This window comes from Pygocentrus nattereri, chromosome 13 (genome assembly GCF_015220715.1).
Source record: "Pygocentrus nattereri isolate fPygNat1 chromosome 13, fPygNat1.pri, whole genome shotgun sequence".
Classification (NCBI taxonomy): domain Eukaryota; kingdom Metazoa; phylum Chordata; class Actinopteri; order Characiformes; family Serrasalmidae; genus Pygocentrus; species Pygocentrus nattereri.
The window spans coordinates 37,247,702-37,270,721 of record NC_051223.1 but is presented as its reverse complement, the minus strand read 5'-3'; the positions used below and the strand labels follow the sequence as shown (position 1 = coordinate 37,270,721).

The window sequence follows — 23,020 nt, the reverse complement described above, 5'->3', positions numbered from 1 at the left end:
GGCACACGGCGTGCAGTGTGCACCACATAAGGCACTGCATCCTCTCTTAGCTGTATCTCAACTGGTTCTGTTTTTAGCGTGCCATGTTCCCCATAAGGCTGCTTGTGCCTGCTTAGGTTTGGTGTAACCTCATCTACTCGCCTCACAAGATTCATCTCAACTGACAAGGAGCAACTGAGTAGGTTATTGACTTTGTGCCCACGGACTACATACATTTTGGATAGATATTCTTTGCCTTTGTAGCTTACAGTCACATTAAAGCATCCGAGGCACAACAGCTCTCCACCTGGGCTGTTAAGAGGGAGATCTGATGGTTTTAATGGTCTTTCAGGGGTAATTTTGTGGAATGTGTCTTCATTTATGACGTTAACATCAGCTCCCGTGTCAATTTTAAATTCCACTGGAACAGAATCTACATTAAGTACCACAGTCCACGCCTCACTTTTCTCTTTTGCATTGCACACTGAGCCTAGAAAATATGAGGTCTGCTCACCTTTGTCAGTCTCTGTGACTTCATTCACTTACCTGCGGTTACGACACACCTTGGCCCAATGTCCCATTTTGTGACAGTTATGACATGTAGCTTTTGAAGCTGGGCACTTTTCATCTCCCCTGTGTTGTGTTTTGCCACATTTACCACAATTTTTTCTCTCTCCCCATGTTCTGCCTGTTTGTGACTTGCCTTGTTGTCGTTGTTGAGGTTTCCAGTTTGTGTGTTTTTGTTTGGTCCGCACCTCCTGCACGGACGCCGCTGGGTCCCCTTGCAAACTCACTTGCGCCGCTACCTCCTCCGATTGCCTCACGGTCTGAATTGTGAGCGCCAGTGTGAGGTTCGACATTAGCTGCAGTCTGCGCGAGAGTTCCCTATCCAGTATCCCGACCACGATCCAGTCGCGGATGTGCTCCTCTCTGGAAGCCCCGAACTCACAGTGTTCGGATAACTCATACAGGGCTCGTATAAAGCTTTCTGCTCTCTCGCCTGGCCGCTGGACTCGCTGATGAAAGCATACTCTTTCATGTATAACATTCCTCCACGGGAAAAAGTAGTCATCGAACTTCGCCATTACTACGGTCATGTCATTTCGGTCCTCTCCCTCCGCAAACGTCAATGACTTAAAAATGTTCTCGGCGTCATTGCCCATGGCATAAATGAGGCAGCTCACCTGCACCTCTCCGTCTTCTTTGTTAAGCTTAGTAGCGATCCTGTAGCGCTGAAAACGCTGTTTCCACTCCGGCCAGTCTGTTGGCTTGTCGAAAGGAAAGTTCGTGGGAGGATTAAACTTTGCCATGGCTCCGAGTCCGCTTATACTTCTTTGTAATTGGCGACTGTCAGGTCCGGGTCACTTCTGACACCATGTAGAATGATCGAGTGATGGTTTAATTCTATAAAGTGTCTTTATTTAGCAGAACAACAGTAACAAGGCTGGCATGGCATGGGCATAACACACGGTGCACTCAGCTCGCGGGTTTCATCTACCATAAAGCAGTCTAGCGCCTTAAAGCAATACAGTGTCGTAAAGTTGTAGTACACGGTAGCAGCTCACAGTGCGCTCTTACTCTTATTACTTATATATATATATATATATATATATATATATATGACAGGGGGATTATGGTGTGGGGTTGTTTTTCAGGAGTTGGGCTCGGCCCCTTAGTTCCAGTGAAAGGAACTCTTAAAGCTTCAGCACCAAGAGATTTTGGACAATTTCATGCATCCAACTTTGTGGGAACAGTTTGGGGACGGCCCCTTCCTGTTCCAACATGACTGCGCACCAGTGCACGAAGCAGGTCCATAAAGACATGGATGAGCGAGTTTGGTGAGGAAGAACTTAACTGGCCTGCACAGAGTCCTGACCTCAACCCGATAGAACACATTTGGGATGAATTAGAGCGGAGACTGTGAGCCAGGCCTTCTCGTCCAACATCAGTGTCTGACCTCACAAATGTACTTCTGGAACAATGGTAAAAAAAATTCCCATCAACACACTCCTAACCCTTGTGGAAAGCCTTCCCAGAAGCGTGGAAGCTGTTATGGCTGCAAAGGGTGGGCCGACATCATATTAAACCCTATGGATTAAGAATGTCACTCAGTTTCATGTGTGTGAAGGCAGATGACGACTGAATACTTTTGGAAATGTAGTGTACATTCACTTGCAGATCAACCAACATGACTGAATAAGAGTAGACTGAGTAGTACAAGTTCTGGGACCCTATCTACTGTACCTTCAGCTCTCTGAGACATACCCACAGGGGCCGTCCATTAGAAGTATACCCCTGAATCCCACTCTTCTTAAGTGGACGATGGGTCTCTGTGTGCTAAATCAAATGAAGGCAGTCTAGTAAAACATTCATAGCAGCTGAAATAGGTTGATTTTGGTAAAGCTGACTTTCTCACTGACAATACCTTTTGATTATATACATGATTGTTCAAGGTGCCACTTTCAGTGGTGGCATCTTATACAACTTGAGTGTATCCATGACACTGCGTGACACGACTAATTGTATTTATGGAAAAAAATCATTCAAATCACCTCCTGGCAGACTGTCCATATGGGTGATCAAATCCAACATCTTTCTTTGAAGTGCTGTCAGATTGTAGGTGGGTAGTTTGTATAGAACCACTGCTGTTGCAGGAACTGTGAATTGCAGACACTTAAGATAGATACAGGGATTAAATTAGCAATGCCTCAATTTGTGTGCTTTTATGAAGTGTAGCTAATATCTGTAGTGCCTACAGATTTGTGTAGCTATAGTGATTAATTTTCGCTACAGGTTTCAGGCAATTCGGGCAAAATTTGAGCCACAGAACGTGGTCGTTTACTGGGCAGGTGGCGATTGTGCAGTCCTGACTAAGCTGCGGACAGTTTGAGCAACCGGTCCCGTGCTGATCATGTGTTACTAGTAGGCTTGGCTCAGACGTCACAACCTAAATGTTAGGAAGAGCCTTTTGTCCTTTCAACAAAAATGACACCTTGGGAGCCGCAAAGTTTTCTGTCCATTCCAGTTCAGGCTAAAAATCTAATGAAAACGCAGACCTACTTTGCTCTGCATTAACCATTTTAGGTCAGCTGTAGCCACTTTTCTCACATCTGGCAAGAAACGTTTAGTCAATGTGAACTTTGAACCAATATTTTTACAACCATTTCCAAAAATGTTGGGATGCTGTGCAAAGTGTAAACAAAATGCAGTGATGTGCAAATCATGTAAACTCTTTCATTCAACATAGTTCCTTTCAACATAGTTCCAAGACAAATATTCAAACTGCTTTTTTTGAAAAATATAGACCCATTTTAGTGTTTATAAGCCAACTTGGCACCCAGACTCTTAATACAGAGCAACACTGTTGTAATGCATGAATGTGGTTTGGCATCTTACCCAAATAAGCAAGCCCTTCCCTGAAAAAGACGTCATCTGGATGGCAGCATATGTTGCCAAGACATGTACACATAATTCAGTGTTAATGATGCCTTTACAGATGTGCATGTCATGTGCACTAATGCCCCATCTAATACCATAATGAATACTGCCTTTTGAAGTCTGAGCTGATAAGCGGAGTGGTCTTTAGCCTGGAGGAGTGTCCATTATTTCCACAAAGAATTTCAATTGTTGATTGATCAGACCACAGGACACTTTTCCACTTCCCCTCAGTACATTTTAAATGAGCTCAGGCCCAGAGAAGGTGGCAGCGTTTCTGGATTCTGTTTATATCTGGTTTCATTTTTGTGTTTGAGTTTTAACTTGCATTTGTTGCAGTGATGTTTTCACAGACAATGGGTTTCAGAAGTGTCCCTGAGCCCATGCATTGATATCCACTACAGAATCATGGCTGTTTCTTTAGTGCTCTTATGTATCATAGACAATGCAAAGCAAAAGTTCTTTGCTATTTTACGTTGAGAAACGATATTGTTGAATTATTGCACAATTTACTCATGCAGTATAGAGTGGTAAACCCCTCCTCATCTTTACTTCTGAAAGACTCCGCCTCTCTGAGATGCTCATTTTATACCTAGTCATGTTACTGACTTGTTACCAATTAACCACCAGATGATTTTTTTTTTTTGTCCCTGTCCCAACTGAAACATTTCATCAAATTCAAATTTCCTATTAAAAACTAAACTTGATTTGTAATCACTTTTAATCATGTACATGCAAAGGAGTGTTGAATTCTGTCAGGGAGGCAGCATTCAGGATAGCCGAAAAGGCAAATTTCTGTACACATGTTCTACAAATCAGTGTAAAATACCGGGAGACTCCACAGAATGTAGTAAAGCTTTTTATTCTGCTCACTAATCTCCAGTGTGAAACCAAAACTAACCGGACTAAACCTATACAATGCAACAAACACACAAACCTTAGTCTGGACTTTTAGGTGTGAAAACACTTCGTCGACAGGAGACCAAAAAGCAGAGCCAGCAAACAAAACAGCTATTGTTTACAAAATAACCAGATGTGAGAGGACTGGAACCTTAAAATGCTGGGGACAAAATGCTGGGGACACCCCAAGTCCATTTCACACTGGACTTCTCCTTTAAGCTTGAAGTAAGCAGTTGAGCTGAAACTAAATGTTTAGTGGAGCATGTCACGTGCCATAAATCTGTTCAGTCCATATTCAGACATCACGCCACTCGTGATCTGAAAGTTCCTGAATCAAGGTAAGCACTCTAGGGTTCACAGGAAGGTGGTCGTCTTCTCCACCTTAGCGCCCTTCTCTACGTTGGAGAGAAAAACACCTTGAGAAATAGAAGAAACACACATGACCAAATTAAAAACAGATTTCCTAGCAATAAAAACTTCCATTAACCTTTATTACTTTATTCAAACTGTTTTAAGCGCTAATATTAAACTGCTCTAACCCACAAGTCACTGCAGCTGCTAATTGTTTTGTTTCAATTAAAAAAAATAAATTATTAGTTGGTCAAGGGACACCACACCTCCGCAAAAACTCCAGGGTTGACGCCAGCTCTGCCGTGTAATGGATGTAGCTTCCAAAATCATCATGCACAGGGCAGAAATGAAGAAGGGGATGTTGTCAATGCCTCGATCTCAGCATGAACCTTCCTGCAGAACAGCAAGATCGCCCTAAACAAACAAAAACCACAAACAAAGACAGTTTTAACAAAATCATACAGCACTTTAAATTTTTAAGGTCTGTTACCATACTTACAAAAATGAATGTGTGTGGAAGTTTAGGGGAGAGAATGCAAACATATTAAAATACGTTAAAATACTTGCATTTAACCCGAATATAAAAAAGAAAAAAAAAGAACTTACCACACACAACGATGGTTGGAGTCAGCTGAACTTGGTCCATTTGTACTCCCCCTGCCAGGCATGTGTCCTCCACGTAAGAGAACATCACATCTTCCTTCTCACTGAAGTAAGACAGCAGAAGCAGCACCATCTCCTTGACATCTTCAGAGCAACCACTAAGCTCTCCCTTCATCACTTTGCGCTTTGTTACAGCCTGGAGGAACTTCTGTTTTTGTTCTCACACACAGTATTCATGTAGTTCAAGAGCCGTTTCCCCTTCAGATCCACATTTCGTGTGAAAGTTACTTCGAGCCCAATTCCGGTGAGTTCCCTAAAGTGGATAGCCATGCCAAGTTCGTCAAACCGAAACGGCCACTCTCCCGGAAGATATTTGATATTTCCCCCTGGTTGACTTGTTTACGCTGTGTGTAGAAAGTAGCTCTCATTAGAAGTCTGACCTCCTGTGCGGTCATTGGTTTGGTGAAACATCGTCTTTAGTTTTTCTTCTCTTGCTGGCTGTCTGGGGTCTCTCCAAGGGGCAGAAATTTTAGATCCCAGTTAATGCACCCATATGTGTCCTGGATTGCTGCTCTTGTTTCTGGAGGGACTTCGTCTGTAGACCGCTTTACATTCTCCACCCTATATTGCAACATCTTGACAAGAGAGTGGTACCCTGGCCCAACCACTTCTCCCTCTATTATGTCCTGTAGAGATTTGGGATATTTTGCTACCATCTTTTTGTTGACTTCAGTAGAGGTCCTTTTACTTATGCAAGAACTCTTTCGCATCATCTCATGCACCACAATTTGGACCATTTCTCTTCTCATGCGCAGACTAGGCCTTTTTCCTCTCTCCAATAACTGAATCAGTTCTTCTGGGAACTTATCCCACGGTATCATAAAGCTATCCACCCAACCTATTTCAGGGCTTTGGCAGCTGCTGGAAGAGGCTGAGGATGAACCTCTGGGTGAAATTGATGGCAAGAATGCTTCCTACAATGCGATCCTGGTGAGGCACTAACAGAGGAACTACTTGTTTCAGGAGTCTGGCCTGCAAAATAAAACAACAAACCAACGATTTAGATTGATCTTAAATGCTGACCCTTTTGGTCAATCGTGACATCCTTACTGCAACCACTTTACTTACATCTCTCAGCTTCCAAGCTGCCAGGACTTTGCAGGGCTTGAATTGGCCTCAACACTGACAGCAAATCAGCTTCCTCAATAAACTGAAAATCAGGGGTGGTATGTTTCCACCCCAATGGACTGTAAAGTCTCTTCTAGAATATCTTGTCGGTCATTTCTGAAACCATGGAAAAATAAACACTTTCAAAGAAATTTAGTCAAGTAGCACTTCAGATAAGAGGAACTTCTACTTTGAGCATACAATAACCAAGCAATTTATTAAGAAGACATTATATTTATATGATTATATTATTATATTTTATATTATATTATAATTATATATTATATTAATATCCAGCTGTGTGTCAGCAGTACAGAGTTTCAAATCAATTCTGTGTATCGTGTGATTTTTAATCTGGTTTCTCCTCCACAGTGGACAACACACTATGTTTCAGTGGAATGACTGTGTCCATTAACGACATATGATGGCAATGGATAAAAATCCACCAAGTCGTTAACATTAAGACATTGCAGCCCTGAACTCTGTTTTGTCACAGAGTACAGATGGTATTCAGAAATAAAGTCAGCTTTATGTATTTCCATCACAAAATACACAGCTGTATCATTCAGAATTAAAATAATGAGAAGTTCTCCAAACTCCATGTGCTCATCATTTTCAGACACAAGGAAATGCCCTTTTTTATGTGATGTACCCTTATACTGCACATCTGTGGAAACACTAGTATTGTGTTCTGAAAAGCCAAACTCTCTCACTGCATGTGTAATTGCATCACTGTACAGGTTGGGGTAGAAAGCTGTCTTTGACTTGCAGAAGCTGACTACATCCTGGCCCAGCTAAAAGAAATGCCTGAAACAGCTGATGTCTTTCAGGTAACGTTAGGCAGATGTTTTTGAAGTTTTTCAAATGCCTAGTGCACCTCCTTGAAGTAACTGTGTTTACTTCCGAAGCGCATTGTCAACAACCTGCTCAAGGGGCCAAATTTCAGAATCCGTGCCGGATGGTGACGCAAGAAATGGTGTTTTGGTTTTAGTGGACTCTCTGAAAAGAAAAACATTCTTGATTCCAAATATTCTTGGATTAAAATGTCAAGATAGGCCACTTGTGTCAAATCTTCTGTGCACAAATCATATCAACAATATCTTTAAGCTGGAGAATTAACTTCCACACATCATCTTCTGGATTTTGTACTTTGTCACCAATTAATACAGGCAGCAATCTTAAGAAATTCCAGTTCTGGATAGCTTGCCCCGAAATATTGGCGACCCCAGAGTTGACAGAGCATGGCTTTGTAAGGGCATCAGATCCTTTGTACTTGAACTGCTTGATGCGCTGGTTCAACATTGAATATGTAAACCATTTGTTTTTCTCAATGAAATGCTTCAAGTACAGTGCAACATCATAGGATAACACGCCTTCAAATAGGTCATAGCAAACTAAACAAGGTGGAAGACCAGGCAGGCAAACATGAAATGATGCCAGAGTATTGAAAACAGAGCTTACCTTTATGCTTTTTGATGTCTTGACTGTCTCCACCTTCAGTCTGTAGATCACCAACAGCAGAATCATAACTTTTAGGGGTGCGCTGTGGACCACACACATTTGGATCATCAGTCTGAAACTCACTTTGTGTGATTTTACAGTATCTGCAAAAGTACTGAGAATGAAGTTTTCAGTAAACCCGCCAATGTTGTGTGAACCCAGATTATCACCAGCAATACAACACAGAGCCCCTTTGACTGTTTTTATCACCTACAGTAATTCCATTTCCTTCCCAATCTTTTAAATCCTCCAACATCTCTGAGAAAACCTTGGCACTTCCAAATTGTTTCAAGTCATTCTCTCCACACAGTAAGACAAGGGACATGTAATTAGTGCAGAAGTACAAAATATCCACTTGCAGTCAGCGCCAAAAAACATTGGGGTTCGTTTAACTACAGTGCAGCACATAACCCTTCAAAGTCCCAAGTGATTTGCCACAAAAACGGCAGGTAATCACTTTTAATCTGCCAGTTTTAATGTTTTAGCCTCCTCAACAGCATGAAAAAACATACCAAAGCGCATTTACCAAACATACCAAAGCACATCTGCCCACAAGGGGCAGTCGTGGGCTGGAGGTTAGGGGACCAGCCTCATGACTGGAAGGTCGCTGGTTCGATCCCCAGAGCCGACAGCACACGACTGAGGTGTCCTTGAGCAAGACACCTAAACCCCAACTGCTCCCTGGGCGCTGCGGATTGGGCTGCCTACCGCTCTGGGTAAGTGTGCTCACTGCCCCCTAGTGTGTGTGGTGTTTCATTTCACGGATGGATTAAATGCAGAGGTGGAATTTCCCCGTTGTGGGACTAATAAGGGTCTCTTAATTTAGCCTAGCAGGATACTCCCCAAACTAAATTAACCCCGGTCAGCCTGCTCTACCCCCTCCACCACCAACAAGCTTGTGTTTGTCTGCCTACAAACGACAGCTATTTAAAGAATTTAAAGTTTGAACTAACTGAATCGTTAATACTCTCTCTGCGTCTTCACACTCAGCCTCTACCACAAAATGACTGCTCCCACCATAATCACACAGCCAATAATCACACAGCCAATAAAACAGCAGAAATGAACTCTACTTCTCCGCAATTGGACCAGTCAGAGCTCATTTAGTTTAAAAAAAAAATCATACATTTATTATTGTAGGACAGACGGTTTTATTTAAAGTACCCTTATTAAAAAAATATATCAATATCTAAAAAGATAAAATAACTTAATTGCCATTGCCATGATATTCATTTACCTAATATTAAATGTAATATTTATCTGTCTCAACATATTCCATGTTCATTTCAGTCACATGCACTTGTGTGTGTAAAGTGCAGGTTTAAACTAAACACTGAAATGTTTTTTTAATTAGGCAATAAAACTAGTTCATATATCTTTTTGTACTAACTTACTAAACCGTTTCACCTGTTTTTGACACTTCACATGAACTTTTACTGTATTTGTACATATGCTTATCTAATGTAAAATGTAATACAATTTTGTTCTGTACTAAAGAAATTCTACCAGGAAAAAGTGTCATTTTAACGGTATTGTATTGCTTTTTGTATTACAGGTTTTCTGTGTTTAATCACAGTAAACTGTAAAGTATACAAAGAAATCTGCTTCTTTCTACATGTTTTTACAGTAAAATTTACAGCTATGTTTGGTTTAGAATTTTACTACAGTGAACTGTAAATTACACACAACTTTACTGTTTCAACTTAGTTTTATTGTCATGATTTTACTGCATTTAACTGTTAATTTCACCGACATTTTTTACAGTACAGCTCAACGTTAGCACAGACTCTTCTCTGTGGTGTCTCGTCTGAGAGGTGATGTCGGTTCTCAGAAATCAGAAGTTTTTTTTACTTTCATTCTAGCAAAAAGACACATGTCATTTATGAACAGACAGACACAAACAAGATGCCTTTCAACACCTGCCTGTTGCAGCTTTCACAAGAAATTCTTTCAGAACAACGAAAAGCAAAGGACAAGATAAGGCGGCAAGAAGAAGCCACCCGTTTCTTATAAATGGTTTGGCCGAATTCTTTCACAGAGACGTCATTCTCTGCTGATCAAAACTTCAGCATTTGAGCAACTTCAGATGTTCAGCATAGATCTAAATTTACAGTTGAACTGATGAAATATGCTAATCCAATAAGCCTGTTTCCCATATACAGATTAAACACGGCTCGGACTGAATTTCTTTCAGTGAATGAAGTCCAATCAGAAGGCTGCGCAGTCCAGAGGCAGTGTTACAGGAACGTATGTTTTGTCCTACATTTAAGATCAAAATAGGTAAAAATAAATATATTTTTTTTACATTTGTATTAAAGAAGTAAATCTTCATGTGGGAGTTATTTCTGATCTTACAGCAACAATTTAGGAAATCGTAAAGCACTTGAGGTCAATGATCTGGTTATGTCTGTTACTAAGCAACCGATATTACACACAGCTGAAACAATCAATCAAAGCAACGTAGAACATTGTTACTTAGCTCCTAATATTTATTTATTCATTTTTAATCACTGTAAAAAAAATCAATATGTAGCGTGGTGAAAAACTTTTGGAAACTGTTTTAAGCAGTTAGGAATATTGTGACGGTACCTCCTGCTGTTTAACAGGGTGTTGCCACTTGCCTTTTCCCAAACACAGCACGTAAGCTGCGCTACTGTCAATCCTAATAAACAGCAACACATTCAACTCTTTCTCTTCACTATTCACTGCCATCGCTGTCATATTTCATTTAATTGTTCATTAACATCAGCCAGTATAGTGGGAACAGGAGCGTGTGTACAGTGTCTGTTTTAACTGCAGAGTTAGGAAACATTACATCTCAAAAATGAATCCACTGTTTTGCAATATTAATAAATATCACGTTCCAGCTTTAGTGAACTTCTTCTTATGCTGCCTGACAGTTACTTAATAAGCACAGCACTCTCTCTTCTCAGTAGAACGGCTAAAGGTTAAAACAGAAGTCACAACTGATCCAAAGATCAACCAGCTGTACTTACCTTTCTAATCCTGGCTCTGACTCTAATTCTGCTTCATCAATGATGACCATGTTAAATGACTTAATGGTCTTGTTTACTCTAAAGCGTGTAATTTGGATGTCCCACTAGAATCAAACACTTCAATTCTCTGCTGAATGTGAAAAATGAACACTTTTTTTTTTCTGTGACCACTTGCATAAATGATAGGCTATTAGAAGCTAATATTAATGTTGAAATCTCTATAAATACAAAAAAATCTAAAAATAGCCATTAACACATCAACATACCATCCTGGTTTACACTCTGAGGCACAGAGGCTGGCGGATTCATCTGGAACAGTAAAGGATTTGGTAAATCGTCATTGGCTTCGGCTGTAAGAGTTACCGAACACAGGAGGCCTCACTGGGATCGATACTCTGCCTGTTTCTGAAAGCTGGAAAAGTAACGAGCCACCCCATCATTGCCGACCACACCAGTTATCTGTATAATATCTGTATAACTCACACCTAGGGGCATTTCCAACCGGCCTGACTGCATGTCTTCGGACTGTGGGAGGAAACCGGAGAACCCGGAGGAAACCCGTGGGGGAACTCCACACAGAGAGGACCCTGGTCACCCGGCCGGGGAATCGATCCCAGGCCCTCCTCACTGTGAGGCGACAGCGCTACCCACCCAGGAGTATAATTATCTAAAATAATTATGCCCAATTTGTCATCGCTGTTAGCAGATTTAGCCATGGCATGGCTAAAGGTGGCCAATGCCAACCTGGAAGCAAGTATGGCCAGAGACAGTCAGCCATCAGTTCATGATTTAATGAAGCATGGATTATGAGAAATGCATCAGGGTGTTTAATCAATCAAGAGAGTCTGATGATGCTGTGTTTCATAATTCGTGTATCCTGCGGTGATGGGCCAGCTTACTCGGCAAACGGCTGAGCCAATGTGCACTGGGTGCCTTTAGCAGAGCTGCTCTGTGATCTACACTATAAACCAGGCCATTCGATGATGAGATGAGTTGGTCTGCTACACTCGTTTATCATGCTAACTAACTTTTTACTGTTGAATAAATGGGCGGCATGGTGGCACTGTGGGTAGCGCTGTCGCTACCAGGGTCCTATCTGTGTGGAGGATGTTCTCCCCGTGTCTGTGTTGGTTTCCTCTGGGTGCTCCGGTTTCCTCACACCGTCCAAAGACATGCAGTCAGGCTTATTGGAGATACTAAATTGCCCCTTTGTTTCTGTGTGTGTGTGTGTGTGTGTGTGTGTGTCTGCCCTGTGATGGACTGGCGACCTGTCCAGGGTGTATCCTGCCTTCCCTCCAATAACAGCTGGGATAGGCTCCAGCTCCCCCCATGACCCAGAAGGATAAGTGGCTTGTGTGTGTTGAATACACACGTGTTGTATATTACCTGATACACTGCCTTCTCATTGTTAGACTCACGTGTAGCCTGTAGTGATGGCAACCTAAATGAATCTAAATGAATTTCTATGGCCTGTTTATATGAAATATTCTTCTTAATGATGTGCATTGAACATCATGCCTTCATGTGATGTCATGTTTTTGTTTACTTTTGGCAAAAGTGGTACTGATGTAACGTTTTACTCCTGTGGAAATGAATGGAAGGCTTGGTTATGCACAGAGACAACGTACGCTAACGTACGGTCACACCTGGCTGCCCCTTTCTGAAAGGTCTAGTTACGCCCCTCACTGTTGGCTTACTAACTGCAGCAATATGGCAATGCAAACTGGAAAACGCCAGAGTGACCGCAGCTTTAAACATCAGAAGAGCCAAACATTCTGACTGATTTTTGACATTTTTCTAAAATGTCTTTTTCCTGATCACGATTTCACGAGTTTTGAACAATTACATCGGTGAAGTTCCCAGACATGATCATGTATCGGGACTTACTCAAAGAATGTTGCTCTACCTGTGATCGCAGGGTGTAGCAGCGTTTAGCTGCCATGCTGCAAAACGATTGGAACAAAGTGCCAGACGGTCTTAGATGTGCTTCAAATGTGCTGGTGATTTTTAAATGGACTTTTCCCTTTTAATAACTTAACTTTAATAACTTTTGCTTTTATACTTTGTTCTGCATTATCTTTATTTTTCTGAAGCTACTGCACTTTGTGACTTTTCAGCACTTTGTTTTTTTCAATCGGAAGCACTTTTTCTGTTGCCTTAGTTAGTGAAACTCTGAAATTTGAGACCGATATTTCAAGAGAATCGACTTGAGCAGTAGGGGCAGCACGGTGGCGTGGTTCGTGGTGCTGTCGCCTCACAGTGAGGAGGGCCTGGGTTTGATTCCCTGGCTGGATGACCGGGGTCCTCTCTGTGTGGTGTTTGCATGTTCACCCCGTGTCTGTGTGGGTTTCCTCTGGTTTCCTCCCACAGTCCAAAGACATGCAGTCAGGCCAATTGGACATGCTAAGCTGCCCCTGGGTGTGAGTGACTGTCTGTCTGCCCTGCGATGGACTGGTGACCTGTCCCTGGTATATCCTGCCTTATGACTGCTGGGATAGGCACCGGCACCACCACCAACCACCCCCCCCACGACCATGAAGGAGAAGCGGCTTAGAAAATGAATGGATGGACTTAATGCATTCCTTGTTATGTTTTTATTTTATTTTATCGTCACCTTTATTAGGAGTTTAATTGGGGAAGCATATCGGCCAAAAACATTTCAATATTGTGGGCTTTCTATTGTACTTAACATAAGCAGAATGAATGAACTACTAAATTAACTGATTTTACACACCAGTTCACTGCTCAAGAGATCAACACACACTTTTGAAGTAATGCTTAAATAACTATTAACAATTTAAATAACCTATAAACTACAATCTTTGACACATTACACATGTCTGACAGTCAAGAAGGTGATAAAGCCAAAGGTTGTTGATGGTGTTGATGGTGTGTGTGTGTGTGTGTGTGTGTGTGTGTGTGTGTGTGTGTGAGGGACGAGGGCTGAGACAGTCAAAAATGAACTAAATCATTTGAAATTACACGCCGTCCTCAATAAATGAACACAAGGTTTCAAAGTAGTGCAGACTAAAAAACACCATTAGAAGTTGCTCAGGAACTGAAACGTTTGCAGAGACATCTGACAAATATTTCAGAAAGCTATTCAACGTGTGTTGAAAGGTCCAGATGGTCTCAGCCGTTGCTTCTTGTCAGCGCTGTGATGACGTGGACGTCACTGCAGGCTCAAAGAATGACCTGTAGAAATACTGCAACACCCCATAATAAGCAGAAACACCACATTCCCTCATTGTTTCTGACCTGCACGTTAGTCCGGTGTTAGAAGATGGACGTGTTGAGCTTTTATCTCCTGCTTGCATGAGCACATAATTCATAATTAAGATCATGAAGGCGTTTAGTTAACCCTTAAACTTATACAGTCATTAATTCATACTAGATAAAATGTCAAGTTCAGTGTAAAAATGTTTAAAATTCTAAATACCAAGACGTAAAACAGCAGAATGGGGTTTGATTCCCTGCTTGGACAAGAAAAAAAGTCCTTAGGCAAAAATTCAGACGCTACATCTGAATATCTTTCTAAATTTCCTCTTTTGGAAATAAACGATATTGGCAGCTTAATGTTGGACGAACAGGCAAAACAGTTGATTTAAACAAATTGACTTCAGTGAGGTTGACTAAATAAGCAGCGGTTGAGAATCATGATGCCTTTATCAGTTGAGAATCATGACTCCAGCGAGTGTCTGGTGGCCGGGCATTTACTCATGGTGCCCGGCCGGGCCCAGCCCGAAGGAGTTACATGAGTCCCCCCTCCCATCGACCCAAAACCAATGGGAGGGGCAGTAGTAGGGCTTTGTGGTTCGGGCAGTGTCCGAAGGCGTGGGCCTTGGCGTTCTGATCCTCGGTTGCTGAAACTGGCTTTTGGAACGTTACCTCACTGGCGGGGAAGGAGCCTGAGTTGGTGCGCGAGGTTGAGAAATACCGGCTAGATATAGTCGGGCTCACCTCAACACACAGCTTGGGCTCTGGGTCCAATCTCCTTGAGAGGGGCTGGACTTTATTCTTTTCTGGAGTTGCCCATGGTGAGTGGCGGCGGGCAGGTGTGGGCTTTCTCATAGCCCTTCGACTCTGTGCCTGTATGTTGGGGTTTTCTCCGTTGGACGAGAGGGTAGCTTCCCTACGCCTTCGGGTTGGGGAACGGGTCCTGACTGCTGTCTGTGCTTATGCACTGAACAGCAGTTCAGAGTACCCAGCCTTCTTAGAGTCCTTGGGAAGGGTGATTTGAAAGTGCTCCTCCTGGAGACTCTATTGTCCTACTGGGGGACTTTAACGCTCACGTGGGCAATGACAGTGAGACCTGGAGGGGTGTGATTGGGAGGAATGGCCTCTCTGATCTGAACCCGAGTGGTGTTCAGTTTTTGGACTTCTGTGCAAACCACAGTTTGTCCATCACGAACACCATGTTTGAACACAAGGATGTCCATAAGTGCACATGGCACCAGGACACCCTAGGCCGTAGTTCAATGATTGACTTTGTAGTCGTGTCATCAGACTTGCGGCCATGTGTTTTGGACACTCGGGTAAAGAGGGGAGCTGAGCTGTCAACTGATCACCACCTGGTGGTGAGTTGGATCAGGTGGTGGGGGAAGATGCCGGTCAGACCAAGCAAGCCCAAACGTATAGTGAGGGTTTGCTGGGAACGTCTCGCCGAAGAACCTGTCAGATTGATCTTCAACTCACACCTCCGTCAGAACTTTGACCAGATATCGGGGTAGGTGGGGGACATTGACTCAGAATGGGCCATGTTCCGTTCCTCCATTGTTGAAGCGGCTGACTGTAGCTGTGGCCGTAAGGTAGTTGGTGCCTTTCGGGGCGGTAATCCTCTGATTCTGGCAAACCGTCAGGCAACTCAGAAGGGGAAAGCAGTGTGCCACAAGCACTGTATATAGTGGAGATATATAGTGTGCTGCTGACTTCGACTGAAGACGTCATTGGGCGGTGGAAGGAATACTTTGAGGACCTTCTCAATCCCACCAACATGTTCTCCAGTGAAGAGGCAGAGTCTGGGGACATGGGAATAGGCTTGTCCATTACTGAGGCCGAAGTCACGAAGGTAGTTAAGAAGCTCCTTGGTGGCAATGCTCCAGGGGTGGATGAGATCCGCCCTGAGTTCCTCAAGGCTCTGTATTTTGTGGGGCTGTCTTGGCTGACACGGCTTTTCAACATTGCGTGGACATCTGGGGCGGTGCCACTGGACTGGCAGACTGGGGTGGTGGTGGCTCTTTTTAAAAAAGGGGAGCGGAGGGTGTGTTCCAACTACAGGGGAATCACACTCCTCAGCCTCCCTGGCAAGGTCTATGCAGGGGTACTGGAGAAGAGAGTCTGGCTTATAGTCGAACCTCGGATCCAGGAGGAGCAGTGCGGGTTCCGCCCTGGTCGTGGAACACTGGACCAACTCTTCACCCTCTCCAGGATTCTGGAGGGTTCACAGGAGTTTGCCCAACCAGTCCACATGTGCTTTGTGGATCTGGAGAAGGCATTCGACTGTGTTCTCCGGGGTATTCTGTGGGAGGTGCTTCGGGAGTATGGGGTACATGGCTCTGTGCTATGAGCCGTTCAGGCCCTGTACAAACAAAGCTGGAGTTTGGTTCGCATAGCCTGCAGTAAGTCAGACTCGTTCCCAGTGAGATTTGGACTCCGTCAGGGCTGCCCTTTGTCACCGATTCATAATTTTTATGGATAGAATTTCTAGGCGCAGTCAGGGGATGGAGGCTGTCCGGTTTGGTGGGTTATGGGTAGCTTTGGGTAATGACCGAAAGAATAAGATTGCGAATACAATCGGCCGAAATGAGTTTCCTCCGCAGGGTGTCTAGACTCTCCCTTAAAGATAGGGTGAGAAGTTCGGTTATCCTTGAGGAACTCGGAGTAGAGCCACTGCTTCTTCACGTCGAGAGGAGTCAGCTGAGGTGGTTCGGGCATCTGGTTAGGATGCCTCCTGGCAAGTCCACCTGGAAGGAGACCCCGGGGAAGACCCAGGACACGCTGGCATGACTATATCGCCCAGCTGGCCTGGGAGAGCCTCGGAATCCCCCTTGGAGAGCTAGTGGAAGTGGCTGGGGAAAGGGAGGTCTGGGCCTCATTGCTTAGGATGGATGGATGTTATATATTTAAAGTATTCAACCAAGTTTTTTAGAAGCCGTCCTCCAGTCTGAGCGAGATAAACAAAGAGATTTCGACTGCTGTCCGGCACTGATGGAGTCACCAGTCAAGGTGAATTAGTTGATCTGCTGACTCACATCATGAGCTCATAACTGGGTTGGTCTGTCCAACATGAGCCGCTCTGAGAGCAGAAAGACACACGAGGCTGATTTACCCTGAAGATCTCAGAGACTTCATCGATCACGCTGCTTTCATTTGATCATTAATCTCTGATATTTGGTGCAGAGCTCGTGTGGAATGTGAATTCTCCAGTGTGTTTGAGTGACGTGTTCATTCCCACGTTACAGACTGAACTGCAGTGAGAACTCGGCCAGCTGGAATGTTTCCAACACACATGTAAAAAAGAAGAACTTCTACGTATGAATGAACAACCCTGAAAGGAAGTGAAAGCAAAAGACGAGGCATAAAATCCTGCGCAGTCTGTGAAAACCTGCACATACACTCCATTCCCGTGGCCACAGGTGAGCTGATACAGGTAAGAGTCTCTGTTCAGGTTTTAAGGATCTTGTGTCTCTCAAGGGGTAAAATAGTCTGTATTACCAGAAACACCTTGAAAGAAACGGAACGATGGCTAGTTGTACTGAGGTGTGACGGATTTTGAGGTACTTTTGTGAAAGAAATAGAACATTTATATGAAACAGCCACAAGCACTGAAGAACGAACAGCAGGTGTACCATAAATCTCAGCGTTATTTTTAAACTTGAAACAGTTTTTTTATTGTACAGACTGAATGTTTTGTCCCTCATCTTATCAAACTGCCTGAGAAATGCTGTCATGTTGGTGCGTGAATGCTGCACGATCAGTGTTGCCCACATCGTTTCAGATTTGTAGATTAAAATATTTTATTATAATCATCTTTACAGAACAAAAGAAAAATGAACTTCTGCAAGTGTCACGTGTCACATTGTCACAATTGCGGTGGAAAACAACAAGAAGGCATGATGGTCCCATATAACACTCAAATGCAAGTGTGCCAGCCAGGACCGTCCAACATGATGTCAGAAATGTTCAGCGACCCCAAGGAGGAGGTGATTTCTTTAACCTAAACTCACCTGGAGGACTAACTTTATTTTCCCTCTTGACTCATCAAGAAAAATCTCTCTCTCTCTCTCCCTCTCGCTCTCTCTCTCCCTCTCGCTCTCTCTCTCTCCCTCTCTCTCTCTCACACTCTTTCTGTTACTCTCTCTCTCTCTCTCTCTGTCTCACTCTTTCTCTCTTACTCTCTGTCTCTCCCCCTCTCTCTCTCTCTTTTTTTTCTCTCTCTCCACCCCCTCTCTTTCTCTCCCTCTCTCTCTCTCTCTCTTGCTCTTTCTCTCTCTCTCTCCCTCCCTCTCTCTCTCTCTCTACAACCCCCCCTCTCACTCTCTTTCTTTCATTCTCTCTCTTTCTTTCTCTCTCTCTCTCTCGCTCTCTCTCTGTGCAGGCAGAAATTTCTGTTACGCAGAGTAAGTGGATCATTGTGCAGACTTCTTCTGGACTCCGGCGAGTCCGGTAAGTAATTAAGTCAAAATTAAAACAAAAACATTAAAAACAAAAAAATCCCTTTACAATTCAAATACTCAGCAATGTGTGACTAGTGTTGTTCATTAACGCTTTTTTTTCTAATCAGGGTCACCAATAAAATTCATTACTCATACTGAACTTCTGAAGAAACACCACGAGTGCTGAGTTCCAGCTTCACCTGCTGTGATGTCAGATCTCTCAGTTGTTTTTGACTTTTAAAGACCCATTAAAGAGTGAAGGGATTGTGTCTGTGTTATTCCATGGTGTCTGTGGGACCTCGTATCATTTACATTAAGCAGTAATTTACTGTCATGCTACTTAATAATGTATACATGTTTCTTTATTAATAGGTTTTATAGTAACTCTAATCAGAATCTTTCTGGTAATGAATTGGGCCCTTTTACTCATTACACTTAAATAAACAACATTCCTGAAAAACATCACCAGTGGTTTTGTTTATTTGTGTCTTTGAGCAAATGGTGAATAATAATTGTAATGCAAACTATTATGGAGTTTTCCTCCATCATTAAGAAGCAGTGAGATCATGAATAGTCTGCTAATTAAAGGGGTGTGGTCTTATGAAGTGCTGCCACATTTAAGAGAGATGATGATTAGCTGAATTGAAGTGTCAATCTGGGGAAGTGTCTGAATTTTCTGAAATGGCTGAGGAAGCTCTAAGACCTCCTGTCGCCTTGCAACCTCAGTCTGTGCCGGTGTGGTACCGTGATCGGACTCCACCTGTACAACAAGTCCAGTCGTGAAATTTTCTCACAACTAAATATTCCACAGTCCACTGTCAGTGGGATTATAACAAAGTGGAAGCGATTGGGAACGACAGCAACTCAGCCAAGAAGAGGTCGGCCACGTAAAATGACAGAGCGGGGTCAGCGGATGCTGAGGGGCATAATGCGCAGAGGTCACCAACTTTCTGCAGAGTCGATCACTACTCATGGCAACGATTTAGGGAATCGTAAAGTACTCAAGGTCAATAATCTGGTTATTTCTGTTACTAAGCAACCAATATTACATACAGCTGAAACTCAAACGTAATCAAAACAATGTAAAACATTGTTATTTAGCTAAACAGAGGTTGGTGTGTGTGTGTGTGTGTGTGTGTGTGTGTGTGTGTGTGTGTGTGTGTGTAGTGGGTTTTTTTCTTTTCTCTTTTTTTTAAAACCACTTTAGTTTTATATTGATATTTGTGGCTAAATAGAAACATTTGGAAACTGCTTTAAGCAGTTAGGAATATTGTGACGGTACCTCCTGCTGTTTAACCGGGTGTTGCCTCTTCCCTCTTCCCATTTTAAATGAGCTCGGGCCCAGAGAAGGTGGCAGCGTTTCTGGATTCTGTTTATATCTGGTTTCATTTTTGTGTTTGAGTTTTAACTTGCATTTGTTGATGCAGTGATGTTTTCACAGACAATGGGTTTCAGAAGTGTCCCTGAGCCCATGCATTGATTTCCACTACAGAATCATGTCTGTTTCTTTAGTGATCTTATGTACCATAGACAATGCAAAGCAAAAGTTCTTTGCTATTTTACGTTGAGAAACGATATTGTTGAATTATTGCACAATTTACTCATGCAGTATAGTGTGGTAAACCCCTCCTCATCTTTACTTCTGAAAGACTCCGCCTCTCTGAGATGCTCATTTTATATCCAGTATAAACCGTCATGGATCAACATTAGAGCAATAAAATGGTCCTCTTGGTTCTGTAATATTGTGCTGGTTCCAGGAGATTTTTAGGAAAAAACTCAATCATTTCATGGCTTGTTTCTTGTAACGGTGAATTGTTAGGAGTTTAGCTGGAATGTCTCAGAATCCACACAGTAAAAAAAAACAAAACTTGTTTTTACAAAATTTTGGCGGCTGTGGTTGCTAGGATAATTCTGTAGAAAATACAGCATACATGTAAATGACTTTACAGTACTACCAGTATATAGTACAGTTTTAAACGGTTATTTTACAAAAAAAGTACATTTTAAACTAATAAACTCAACAGCCCTTTTTCGCTGAATTAGCACAATTACACTGCTATTAGACAAATTCTTTCAGTGCTGTTTACAAGCATTTATTCTATTCAATTTCACTGAAAAATACAAAACAAACATTATTTAACTGTAAAATCTTCATCATAACACTGTCATTTAACTGATGTTCTGCTAATGCTACTTGACAGTGGATTATTTAATGTAATTTTTTGGTCTATTAATTGCAAAATTTCAGTGACAACATCTAAACACAGATTTCTTTTAGTAAAATGTAGTTATATTTCTAATAGGCCTATTGCAAACCTGATGTGCACTGCCTTCATATACATTTGATGACCTAAAATGTAAAAAATGCAACCTAGTGTTAACAGATTAAGCATTTAAAATATAGTGAAAAAAACACCAATAGAATAGAATAGAATAGAATTCAACTTTATTGTCATTGCGTATATGTCACAGGTACAAAGCAACGAAATGCAGTTTGCATCCATCCAGAAGTGCTTAGCAGCAATATAAATATATATCTTACAATGTACAGTAATTATAGTATATACAGGTTAAAAAAAAATATGAGGGGGTATGAACATGAAGGAGGTTATACAGGTTATAAACAAGAATGTACAGGTTATAAATATGAGGGGTATAAGTACTATGAACAGGTTATAAATATGAGGGGGTATAAAGTACTGTGAACAGGTTATAAATATGAAGGGGGATAAGTAAGTACTTATGAACAGGTAGAGTATTTACACAGTATATACAATAATGGGCAGTATATACAGCAGATGTAAGTGCCGGTAAGTGTGTGTTGAGTGGTGTGTAAGTCTGTGTGTACAGTCCATTGTTATTTAGATGTCAGGAGGCAGAGTTCAGGAGTGTGACAGCTGTTGGGAAGAAGCTATTCCGGTACCTGGTGGTCTTAGTCCGGAGGCTCCTGTAGCGCCTCCCAGAGGGCAGGGGGGTGAAGAGTCTGTGTGCTGGGTGACTGGGATCTTTGATGATTTTCCCAGCCCTCTTCAGACACCGCTTCCTGTTGATGTCCTCTATGGCAGGAAGTGGTGCACCGATGATGCGCTGGGCAGTTTTCACCACTCTTTGCAGCGCCTTCCGGTCTGAGGCAGAGCAGCACCCGTACCATACTGTGATGCAGTTGGTCAGGATGCTCTCAAAGGTGCAGCGATAGAAGTTCACCAGGATGTCTGAGGACAGGTGATTCATCCTCAGCCTCCTCAGAAAGAAGAGGCACTGGTGAGCCTTCTTTACCAGCTTGGAGCAGCTGGTTGTCCAGGTGAGATCCTTGGAGATGTGGCCACCAAGGAACTTGAAGCTGTTCACACGCTCCACTGCCGTCCCCTTGATGTGGATGGGTGGATGTGGGTCAGCATTCCTTCTGAAGTCCACAATGAGCTCCTTAGTTTTCTCAGCGTTGAGCAGAAGGTTGTTAGTGTCGCACCACTCAGCCAGACGATCCACGAACAGCATCCTGATGGAGGTATTTTTATTGTCCAGGTGTGAGAGGACAGAGTGCAATGCTATGGAGACTGCATCTTCTGTGCTCCTGTTCTGGCGGTATGCAAATTGGTGGGCGTCCAGGGAGGGGGGGAGACAGGATTGGAGCTGTGCTAGGACCAACCGCTCAAAGCACTTTGTGATGATGGGGGTGAGGGCTACCGGGCGGTAGTCATTCAGTCGTGATGGTTTGGAGTTTTTGGGTATCGGAACGATGGAGGTGGTTTTGAAGCAGCTTGGTACCACAGCACGGGCCAAGGACAGGTTGAATATGTCCGTCAGCACTCCTGCCAGCTCACCAGAACATGTTCTGAGAACACGTCCATGGATGCCATCAGGACCCGCAGCCTTGTGGGCTTTAATCCTGCCCAGCGCCACTCCTACGTCGGTGGGAGAAAGAGTCAGTGGTTGGTGGTCTGCAGACACATCTGCCTTGGTTGCAGTTGTTGGAAACATCAGAGGAGGCGGGGGAGGGGTTGGTGGTCTTGTAATCTGTCATAATCTGGAGTCCTTGCCACATACGCCGGGGATCGGAGTTGGAGAAGTGTTCTTCTACCTTCCCTTTGTAGTGGTGTTTGGCCTTTTTGATGCCCTTCTTCAGCTCAGCCCTGGCTGCACTGTAGGCCTGTGCATCTCCCGACCTGAAGGTGATGTTGCGGGCCTTCAGCAGGAGACGAACATCCCGGTTCATCCAAGGCTTTTGGTTGGGGTACATGGTGATCTGTTTCTGGGTGGTGACACTGTCTATAGTGGTGGAGATGTGGTCCAGTACAGATGAGGCGTACTGATCCAAGTCTGTGTCAGAGAACATATTCTAATCTGTGTTTTTAAACCGGTCCTGGAGCACGGCGTCTGTCCCCTCTGGCCACACTTTTATTGTTCTCACAGTGGGTTTCACGCGTTGGATGAGTG

General features: G+C 43.1%; 1 long non-coding RNA gene across 1 annotated transcript; it reads left to right on the top strand.

The window, feature by feature from the left end:
* The first annotated feature begins 17,476 nt into the window (after window positions 1-17,476).
* Window positions 17,477-19,051, top strand: LOC119264951. The gene is made up of 4 exons (XR_005131294.1): window positions 17,477-17,580; window positions 17,969-18,133; window positions 18,529-18,596; window positions 18,715-19,051. It is a non-coding gene; the product is annotated as an uncharacterized LOC119264951 (long non-coding RNA).
* Window positions 19,052-23,020: the final 3,969 nt, after the last annotated feature.